The sequence below is a fragment of the Delphinapterus leucas genome, unplaced genomic scaffold, assembly GCF_059928025.1.
Source record: "Delphinapterus leucas isolate spDelLeu-1000000601 "Yukka" unplaced genomic scaffold, BTC_Dleu_Yukka2 spDelLeu_asBTCV2_sq62, whole genome shotgun sequence".
NCBI classification, from domain to species: domain Eukaryota; kingdom Metazoa; phylum Chordata; class Mammalia; order Artiodactyla; family Monodontidae; genus Delphinapterus; species Delphinapterus leucas.
In genome coordinates, this window is record NW_028322271.1 from 2089453 (window position 1) to 2101023 (window position 11571).

The 11571-nt window shown below is 43.6% G+C and overlaps 1 long non-coding RNA gene across 1 annotated transcript; it reads left to right on the forward strand.

The window, feature by feature from the left end:
• The first annotated feature begins 2754 nt into the window (after positions 1-2754).
• On the forward strand, positions 2755-8921 carry LOC149743876 (uncharacterized). Its single transcript, XR_016391685.1, has 3 exons — positions 2755-3777; positions 4764-4894; positions 7905-8921. It is a non-coding gene; the product is annotated as an uncharacterized LOC149743876 (long non-coding RNA).
• Positions 8922-11571: the final 2650 nt, after the last annotated feature.

Sequence of the window (11571 nt, forward strand, 5' to 3'; positions counted from 1 at the left end):
CCCCAAAGGAAGGATTTCTGGTAGAAGTCTGAAAGTCTGACCCAAGAAAAAAAAATCCAGTACAGCCAATGAATTGAGGACAAGAAGGTTTCCGATCAGGTAGGAACATTTAATCTCATACATTACGATCGCCTTAAGTAAGGTGTGCTGATAGCTGGATATGATTTAACTGCTTGGAAAAAGATGCATATATATTATATGACCTACCCCACAAGGAAGCTGTTCTCAATTCTCTTAGAGGTTGTGGTGTTTATCAGAGAGCGCCTTGGGGGACTATGAATACAATAACAGTATGATGCTTTTTTTTATTATTAGCTCATTGTTGCCAAGTACACTTGGTGACCTTGGTGCCTGTGGTTTAATCCAGGGGGTTAGACATGTGGAACAGCACATTAACCCTCTTTAGTATTTTCTCCCAAGACAAATCATTTTTATAGGTTGTCTCCATGGTCTTCTAGTTGCTTATCAAAATTAAGCATCAAGTCTTCTAAGTGTGCAATAGCCCCAGTCAGTGTGAGGAAATCAGCTTGGTTCTTATTGGGGCACAGCTTCTTGGCCTTGGCACAAAGTGAGTTCACATAGGGAGTTAGAAGGAGGAGAACGGGACATGAGAAAGGGGAGTCCTGTGTTCTCATTTACCTATGCATGTTGAAACTCCACTAACAGCTTTATTTTCATTAGCAATTTGTGATAAAAACTTAGGGTAAAGGGAATAATGAAGCTGTCCCATTATATGGCAGGACAAAAGATAGTAGTGACATCAAAATCAGGGCCTATCCATCTCGTTTGCAGTTATATACTGAGTGTTTAGCATAGCATTTGACCCCTCATCAGTATTCAATAAGAAGATGCGTGTTGAATGACTTAGGGATGAATTGATGAATGAAAAAAGTTAATATGGTAGAAAATGTGTTTTATCCTTGTATTTTCGTGTGTTGACTTCTGTATTTCAAGACCCAGCACTGTAACTGACACATAGAATATAAGCAATAAAATGTGTTGAAAGAATGAATGAGTCCCCACTATTCTAAGAATAATTTTAAGACCAACACAGACCCCATATCTGCCAGAGGTATCCAGAGGTGAAAGCCTGGATCTCAGCTAGTGGTAGAGCTGACAGGATTTATCTAGTTTTAATAATTTACAGCTCATCCCATTACATTTAGGCATAGTACCTACATGAGCCATACAATTAAATGTTGACTGAAAAACAATGCACAACCTAGAAGTTGAGAATTATGTTTTATGTGGAAGACATACTGAGGACTGAAATCAGGAGACAGCCTCTCAGATAGCTCTGAGGGACTGTTCTGAAGAGCTAAGGGAGGGCACAGGGTATTTAGAGGTTCTTGCAAAAAAAAAAAAAAGACAGGTAGTTGGAACATCCAAAGATTACTGTTAATTAAAGAAACTAGACATCTTAAGTTAATAAATGTAGCACTTTTCTATATATGGTGAGATGCAAGAATCTGGTCTCCTGGAAATCATTCCCTTGATTTGCACTTTAATTATCTAGGGCCAGTATCCTGTTTTCTCCATCCTGAATCCCCTCAGGGTGCGGCTTTGGGTGTGGCTTCAGTGGCTGATGGCTTGATGGCTATAACATCCTGTGTTACTGATAAGGCTGGCTACATTCTTTGTCTACATAAATGACTTGAATATGGATAGTAAATCTGTGGATTTGCAAAACGTAATTCTTGGAGCATTTTTATAAGGACAAAGTTAAGGGCGATTTCAGAATCACTAGTGGCTAAAACTGCTATTTATACTTTTCCACTGGTAGGTAGTAATCTGCTGTTGCTGTCTTCAGTATTCCCAAGGGATGACAAAAGCCATTTAATTCAAGAAAGAAAGGTAAAATTTAGCACAATGCAGCTTCCACAAAACCAAACACACAAACACACACCCAACTCTCTCAGATATGAAGTAGTAATCTAAAATAGAATCCTGGAACTAATTGCAAAACAAGAGCAAATGTACTCATTTTGGATAATTTTATTCTTTTATTAATGTTTGATACATATATGTATTTATTATTAAAATTCAAAGTTGCTATATGGAGAAATAGTTTTGTACCAATAGCGTCTTTGTATGTGTTTATCAATAATGTATGAGATTGCCTCCTATGCTCCTTTTCTTTTATTGGGGGGGAGGGGGTGTGTCACGCTACGTCAAGGTCGGGAGTCAAACCCGCCACGACTGTCCATGAGGGGTTTTCCCGGGTCCCCACTTCAGGCCGGTGGGGGTGGCCAGGGGCAGCCGAAGACGTGCGTACGTGCGTGCGTGCGTGCGTGCGAGCCTGCGAGTCCACGGGGCGGATCGCGCGTGCCGGGAGTGTTTCAGCCCGGCCCCCGGCTCATTGTGGTCGCCTCACGCCGGCCCGAGTTCGCAGCAGCGCTGGAGGCCCCGGGCCTGTGACCACAAAGAGGGAGCCGGGGGTCGGACGGGAGCGCTGCGGCGGCAGCTGAGGCCCAGACCAGGCCCCCCTCAGCCTCCCGCCTGCCCGTCTGCCCCGCCCCCGCCGGCGGCGCCGCGCCCCTCCCCCAACCGCCAGACTAGCGCGGTGCGGGGCCCGCGCGCGAAGACATGGGGGAGAAGCTGGAGCTGAGGCTGGAGTCGCTCTTGGGGACCGAGCCCGCCGTCTACCCGTGGCCGCTGCCGGTCTACGTAAGTGCCGTCCGTCCCCTCCTCCCGGACCCCCGCTCCTGTTCCCCCACGGCGCGCGCTGAGCCCGCCGAGAAACGGAGCGACTCGAGTCGCCAGACCCTCTTTGGAGCCCCCCTTCCCCCCCCCCCCGCCGTGGTTCTCCGCGGCAGTTTCCAGCCCCCGCGCGCAGGGTGGGCAGAGGGGAGCCGGCGCCGGCCGGGGGGCACAGACTCGGCCGCGGGGACCCCGCGCTTCCGAGGGGCGCCCGAGCCGGTCTGCGGTTGGCTCTGCAGGGCTGGGGACCCCGGTCCCCCCGGTCCTGGAATGTCGGCGGGCTTGCCCTTCTGTACTTTAGGATCTGACATGTAGGGTTTCTTTTTCCTGGTAGTTTATTCTTAGCGCTGTCAACGTGCTTAGTGTTTTTAATTTTTTTTTATTTTTCAGGGCACCCTTTCCTCCCTCTCTCCAGTTTTTTTGTGTTTCTGTTTTGTTTTGTTTTAGTCAGGCATTTTGTCCCTCTGATCTTGAGTGGGTGGGCTGGCAGGACACTTGGAGAGGAGGCGTTCTGTCCCCTGATCTTGAGTGGCCTTTGGAAAATGACAGGCCAGACGGAAATTTACACAGGCGTCCGGTGATTCCAGAAATGCAGGGTGTCCGGCTAGGCGGGCGCCCGGCCTGTCGTCCCCCGTGGCGGCGTGGTGCGCGTGTTCCTTGTCTCAGGGTTTACGCTTGGGCCCCGCAGCCCAGCTTCCAAAGGGAAAGCGCAGCGGGCGCCTTGGGCCGGCGCCTTTGGGGCGCCCTTTCGTGCGCTCGGCTTGCGGGGGACCGGCCTCCAGGCGACCCGGCGGGGAAGCCCGCGCGACCCGGCCCTCGCGCGGGCTCCGTGTGTGTCAGTTTGTGGAAAGTGTGTCGCGCGCGGCCGGGGTCGGGGTCGGGACGCTGGGACCACCTGGGAGCCGATGTAGATGGATATGATTTCCATTTTCAAGGCGCATTCATCCTGTGCAGGGAGACAGCCTAACATAAAATTTGCCTAACAAAAACTATATTAACAGGTGGAAAGACTATCTCCCAGTTGAACAGCGGATGCCTGGGACTCGTTTCATTGCTTTCAAAGTTCCTTTAAAAAAGGTGAGCAAAAGTTAATACCATATTCTTCCAGAAATCTGAATTCACCATATAGAGCCCTGGCTCTCAACCCCGTCGTACTCCATTTTCCCTTTTTATAGCAAATAGTTTTTAATACCTCTTTTACTATCCAGAAATGGGATTCATAGACAAATACAACCAACTTTTGTACTTAATTAAAAAACAAAAAAAAACAATGCAATGCCCTAACTATAAATAAAGAATAAAGTAATTTATAAGAAAGTAATATGTATCTCAGTATGTAAATGTTTGGGGATGACTATACTAGAAATAAAGAAATAGTCGGTTACTTGTACCATGAATGCAATAAACTGTGGACTTTGATTGATAACGATGTGTCAGTGTTGGTTCATGAATTCTAACAAATGAAGCACACTGGTATGGCATGTTGATAATGGGGAAGGCTGTGTGGGATGAAGGAGAGAGGGTGTAAGTGGGAACTGTGTACAGTTTGCTCAGTTTTGCTGTGAATCTCAAACTGCTCTAAAACTAGTCTACTAATGAAGAAAAAAAGTGTGTGTTGCTGACACTTGAATAACCAAAGAGATCAATGGAACAGGGTACATGTATAAGCCAAATACATGAAAGAATATTTAGCAGTGAAAGCCATCCTTCCTATATGTAGATATTCAAGAAGTATTTATTTCTGTGTCTATTTTCAGGCACTCCGCTTGGAGCTGGCAATACAGTGGTAGGCAAAATTGATGTGGTCCCTGCCTTCTGGGAGTTTAGAGTCAGGTTAGGAGACCAACATGAAATAAACAAACATAGAAATAACTATATAGAAGTGAGCTTATTTTCTTCCGTCTAATCTCTCTGGAAGAAAGGATTGTAATATCGCTTGTAAGCTGCAGAGGAGGAAACTTTACTTTGAATCTCATATGTTAGCATCCCAGGGTTTGAATAAATGGATAATATAGTAAAGGATTTTAAACATATGTTCTTCCTTATTTTATTCTTTCTGACAGAGTTTTGAAAAGAATCTTGCTCCAGAAGAACGTTTCTCCCCCTTGGATCTCTTAACAAAATCCAAGGACAGAATGAAGAACTTGGGCTGATTGTTGACTTAGCAAATACTCGCCGCTCTTACAAGCCAGAGGTAAATGGAAGGCGTAATTGAAAATGACCTTCTTTCTGATACTGTAATAATTCATAGTGGTTCAGTAGTTATCATCTTATGCTAAGGTGAGTCCTGGCCTTCTCTCGTGGGTTCAAAAAGGGAAGCTAGTGGTTTCCTTAAATACACATTTGTAATTGCTGTTTCAAAATGAGATGAAAGATATGAATTGAACTATAGTATTTGGCAGTAGGCTCTAGATATGCTTAAGAAATTCTATAAGCTTCCATGTTCTACATTTTGAAAATGAAGTAAACTTTTAGTAGTTACAGTAGTATCCTAAAAAGAAAGAAAGGTATGTCCATTATGTCTTTAGCACTTATGTTAAGCAGTTGCCTGAGCATGTTTAAGCATCAGTGTAAAAGACAATTGTTCTCTAAGTTTTATGCTTCCTTTTCCTGATGCCTTCTGATATAGTACAGAAACCCACCTATTCTCTTGGCCCATGTAGGACATTCCAGTGCAAAAGAATTATCCTCCTTCTGACCTGTTCCATGGCCTTGGGGGACAGTAACACCTAATGTCTTTTAATATTTGTAGAGCAGTTTGCCATTTAGAAAGTTCTTTCATATCCATTGACTTAGTTAATCTTCACAGCAATCCTTTGCTCTTGAAGTGGAAGTAGTACTGATATCTCCTACTGAGTGCTTACCCTGCACTAAGCTCAGAGGATAGACAACTACAATTACTAATTTTACAGACGATGAAACTGACTCTCGGAAAAGGAAGAATTGAAATTTCAGCTCTGTTATTGCTTTTTTTTTTATTGTGGTAAAATATAGAGAAATCATATTTCTTTTAACCGTTTATAAATATGCAGTTCAGTGGCATTAAGTACAGTCACAGTGTTGTGTAACCATCACCGCTGTCTAGAACCAAAACTTTTTCATCATCCTCAACAAAAACTCTGTAACCATCAAACAGTAACAACCCCATTTTCCCTCCCACCAACCCTTGGTAACCTCTATTCTATTTTCTGTCTCTGTGAATTGGCCTATTCTAGGTACCTCGTGTAAGTGGAATCTGCAGTATTTGTCCTTCTGTGTCTGGCTTATTGCACTAAACGTCGTGTTTTCAAGGTTCATCCATGTTATAGCACGTAACGAAATGCCATTTCTTTTTTGGCTTAGAAAATCCCATTGTGTGTATATAGACCACAGTTTGTTATTCAACGGCTGATTGACACTTGGTTGTTTTCCACCTTGTAGGTATTGTGAATCATGCTGCTATGATCATTGGTGTACAGATATTTGTTCAAATCCCTGCTTTCAGTTCTGTTAGATGTGCAGCGTAGGTAGTAGCAGAGTTGTTGGATCATAGCCTACTGCCAAATACTAAGCTCTACGCTTAACCTGTGAGAAAGTGCCAAACTGTTTTCTACAGTGTCGTCTTGTTTTTAAACAATTATCACAAATTTTAAGCATATACAAAAGTATAAAACTACTGTGAGTGTTCCTTGTATACCCAGGAACTCATCCAGCTTTCTTATTTACCAACTGATGGCTGTCATGTTTTATCTATACCCCCACCTGTTTCACCCCATTCCGTATTATCTTGAAGCAGCTCCGAGACAACATGTAAATTACACCTGTACGTTTTTGGTACGTGCATTTAAAATATAGGACTTTTATTCCTTAATATCATTTTTTAATATTAAATACCCAGGGAGTGCTCAAATTTGCAGTTGTCTCCTAAACGTCATAAAAAATTGTCTATAAGAATTTTGAATTAGATCCAAATAAGGTCCACACTTTGCCGTGGATTGTTAGGTCTCTGAAGTCTTGTTTAATCTATAGGTTCTCCCTCCATGTCTCTCTCACTTTTTTTTTCCTCCTTGAATTTTGTTTTTAAAGAAACCAGGTGATTTGTCCCATCTAGATGCCGATGATTACATTCCATGTGTTGGTAACATATCCTTCAGTCCTTTTATTTCCTGTAAATCGGTAGTTGATCTGAATGAAGCTTGCATGTTTTGTTTTGGCAAGACAGTTTCATGGGTGATGATGTGTTCTTCCATGGAGACGTATATAGTTGTGTCTTTCTGTGGTATTAGCAGTCACTGATGATTCATACCTACATCCATTAATTCAGTTGAGGCTTCAAAGAATGGTGAATTCTGTTGTTCTTTTTTTCACTTATTAGCTGGGTATATTTGTACGAGGAGAAGATTCCCCTCATCAGCTGTTTGGTTGCTCAGTTGTAGAGGCATGATTCTCTTCTTTTATTTAACGGTTTTCAAAATAATGAGTTGATCCACAAGTATCCTCCAGTGTTGACCAGTTTTGTAAAATTTTATTTATTCCTATCACCGTGGACTCCGTTACAGTTATTATTCTAACTGAGGCCCTATCTTTGGCCAGTTGGAGCTTCTCGGTGACTCCTGAGTCCTTTTGACATGACATCAGTTGTTTCTAGACTTTTTCAGTGGTCAGAGCTAGGAAATATGTACGTTTGTTTTTAATATTTTTAAAATATGTCATAGGTTCCTACTGCTACTTTCCATTTAAATTCAGAACTAGAGAATTTTCACTTATCCTTTTCTGTCTTCTATTGATAGTCTACTTTCTCCCACCTCAAGAATACCAGTTCTCAGCAATGCCTGAAATTGCCTCTGTGTCCTAATTCGAATCCAAGTTCTTCTGACTCTATTCTACTACTCTCCTTAAATCACAGCCGCTTTATGGCCCTTGAAATGTAAGATAGAACATAAATGTAGGCAGAACTGTTTATATCATTTTGAGTTACATGTGCATTCATTCACATAGATTTGCTTTTCCTTTTGCATGCCTGGTAACTGTCCGTTCTGCAGTTTGAATGAAACTCAAGTGATAATTACTGGTTAAAGCAGCTTTGGAAAAAATGGCTCTCATCAGAATGACTGACATACAAAGTTTAATGTACTCTCCTGGTTTATATTCTGCCTTCTCTAATTAATTTTTTATTCTTTCCCTACAAAGGAAATAATACATATTTTCATGGTTTTGCCTTATAGGACTTACCAGAAACTCTTCCTTATTTAAAAATGTGTACAATTGGGCATCAGGTGTCAGATGACGACACTAGTTTTAAATTCCAGTGTGCTGTTAATGGGTTTCTGAAAGAACATAAAGATAACGGTGAGTTGCTTTTGTGTTTGTTTTTGTTTTTCCTTTACCTGAACTTTGGTATGCATTTTGAGTGGGGTTGGGGATTTTTAACATTTTTAATAGTTCTGACATTAGTGTCAAGTTGTGTTTGGTAACATTAAGGTGGAAATGTCAGATGGTGCTACTAGAGTACAGTGTTTTTCCTGTTTATGGTCACAAACAATTTAGTTTAGTTTGGAAAGTGATCTTTGTGAGAAATATGAACTGAGCTAGCTTACTTATCTCTTTTTTAAAAATTTGAATGGAAAATACATAAAAACATAAAAATGTTCTTTTGTCCTGTTTATTGGTTGAGAGGTGGAAGAAAAGGTTTAGACTCTCAGGTTCTTAGCGTACATAAAAGAGAAAACAAAAAGCAAAGGTTCAGAGTGAGACAGATCCCTAGAAGCAAAACAAAACAGAGTGGACCAGGTAGAGTGACTTCCTCATCATATATGTGTTTAAGATATTTTTGCTGCTTTTACCCTTCGGGTGCAAGTGAGGAAGAACACTACCACCTCTTACTCTTATCTTCAGACAGGAAGAACTTAAAAGGCTGGTGTTTCCTTGTTTCCGCTTTAAGATCTACTCTGTTGATAGTAGGTCTTAATAGCGTGTGAATTTTAAGGATCCACTTGCCTTTTTCTAGCATCTAACTATCAGAAGGAACATGGTGTTCGCCATGTTTTAAGACTGAGGAATCTTTTGTCTTTGGAACACCACGGACGCCCATGTGAAAGTGTTCATTTTGTCCTCTTTCTAAATTTAGCCTGAGGAGTGTGCACTTTATTAACAGACAGTAAATATTCCGTGTATATATAAAATGATGCACGTATATACATAAAACAGGGAGTAGGGGAGAGGGAATAGAGATGGAGGTGGGAAGATAGGGGATAGGAGGCGAGAGAGAGAGGGAGAGACTGGAATTTCAAGATAAATGTTCATTCTATAACCTGGTTGCTTAATGCAGGTACTAGCTCTTAAATATCTTCAGCCCTATTCACAGATCTTCCGTGTACTTTAGCTTTAAAACTTGAGAGGCTTGGCCTGTCCTGTGATAACCAGGGTGTCTAGAAAGGAGGCAAATTATCTGATGTGTTTAAACTGTAGTCACAGAAATGTTACCTCTTAAGACGTTAGGGCGCAGCTGCCGGCCTACTCACTTCCTCCAGGCTCCTTTGTGTGTGTTCTGTCTGTTCCGCGTGGGCTAGAAGATCCTTACAAGTGCATGAGAACACGTTTGTAAACCTTGATTGTTCACATGTTATACCAAGTGTAGTCCATTGCATATGCTGACTCCTCTGTGGGTCTTCTGCATGCAGTGGGCTAACTTCACCATGCTGTCTGCCATTGCAGTCTCAGGACCTTAGTTATGATCCATTGGTGACTTCCTCTGCTGTAAGGCCCTCCCACAGATGCCAGGCTCACTGATAATGAGGAGGAGACTATACTACGCACTCCCTAGAATGGGTAGAGACTCAGAAAATGAATTGTTTCAGTAAACACCGAGAGCCTTATAGGTTTGTTGTTAGGGCACGGGGATACAGAGGTGAGTAGAAGTCTTTGTTCAGTAGCAACTTACAGTTGTCTAGGAAGAGAAACATGTAGTGAGTCTAAGTGGGTTAATTATGATAAAAGAATCAAGTGCAGCAGGATTATAGAGGAGAAATTGAGGAAGGCCTGACTGAGGAGACAGCGTTTGAGCTGGGCTTGGGGGAAGAGGATTTTGCCGGAATGAGGAAAGGACAGCCCAGGTATTGGGGACAGGTACAAAAGGCCCAGGGCTTGAACTTGTGCTCTGGAGGGGCAGCCTCTGGTGTGACTAGAGGGTAGTGTGAAAGGGCAAAGAAGTCATACATTCATTTTCAGCAAATATTTGTATAACACCTTGTAAGTTGAAGGCACTGTTCTAGGAAGTAGGAAGAGAACAAAGTTCTTGCCCTTACGTACTTTCCTTTCTAGTGGGGGAGAGAGATGAATAAATAAGTCAATATGTGGAGTGTCAAGCGGTGGTAAATGCTTTGGAGAATAACAAAAGAAGATGAAGAGGTGAGGGAATGTGGTAGGTGATCAGGGAAGTCCCCTCTATTAAGATGTCGATTGAGCAGAGCCTTGCAGTGAGAAACAAGCCATTGGATATCTGGGAGAGTGGAGATGGGGTGGGAGGGTGTGTCCTGGGAGAGTGGAGATGGGGTGGGAGGGTGTGTTCTGAAGCAGAAGGAATAGTAGGTGCAAAGTCCCTGAGGCACGCCTGTGCTTGGCATGTTTGAGGAATAGTAAGGAAGCCAGTGTGGCTGGACAGGGGAAAGTGAGTGAGGGCAGGGCAGTAGAGAATGAGATCAGGGGAGGCTGGCAGGGCAGAGGAGGGAGGTGGATGATGTAGGTCCTTGTAAGTCATAGTTTGAACTTATAATTCAGTTGGAGAGACAGACTGATATCTGTTTATAAAGAGTTCTCAATGCTGTGCTAACAACCTGGGCTGTATTCTGTGCTAAGTGAAGATGTTCAAGCGACAGAGCAATCCAGCCAAGTTTATATTTTAGAAAGATAACAGCGTCACTATCCAAGACACATTGTAGACTATGTATGTAGTACGTGTATAGTGTGCTGCTCTTCTGTAAACTACAGGATACCTGTTACGTACAAATACTTACATACAAGATACAAGTGTGAATGTAAGCACTTGGGAAATATCTGAAAGAACCACACAAGAAACTGGGAGAGTCGGACAACTTTCCATGTCCCGTATGATTGGAATGCTGAAGGGTACACACACGAACTAATGGACGTGTGCTACCAGCCTCCGGCTAAGGAGGGAAATTGCAGGCATCAGAATCCTCTTTACGGATCAAGCGCGTTAATCCGCCTGCGTGATGACAGTCATCTCGACACGCCACGCGGTGGCGCATGCGCGGTAGAAGGAGGTCCGCGAGCTGCGTGGGCTTGTGCCTAGGCGCCTGTGGTTCGTGGCCTTGTGCTGGCACCGGGGATGCCGGGTTGGCGACTTTGGCACTCCTGGCGGGGGTGACATGAGCCAGTTCGTCGGCCACGAGGAAGGGCGGAAAGCACATCCCGGAAAGGTAATACGCCTTGGCCCCTGGGCGTTGCCGGTGGAGCTCGGAGCCCCTGGGCCTGGGCTTCCGTCTCTTGTGCTGTCGCCTGTCACAGTGGCCCCCGTGCGCTGGCCCGTCCGCGCTGTGCTAGGGGGTGCTGGTCGTCTCGCGGCTCAGTTCATAGTAGCTGAAAGGGACAGTGTGTGATGTTCTGATTTCTCCCCATCGTTTTAAAAGGGAGGCTCTGGCCATTGCTCCTTGGGTAAAATGCAGCGGGACTGCTTTTTAAGATGGGACTGTCAGTGTTGGGGACCCTCCTTAATTACCAGGATGGAATCCCCTTCAGTTCCTCAAGCCGTGTTGTTTAGGCACAGAAAATGTGAGTAATAGGCACTGGAACTAAGTTTGAGTGAAAAAACGCACCGGTACCGCCGAGTTTTCCATCGAGACAGTTGATCCGTGTTGTCTCTTGGAATTATAA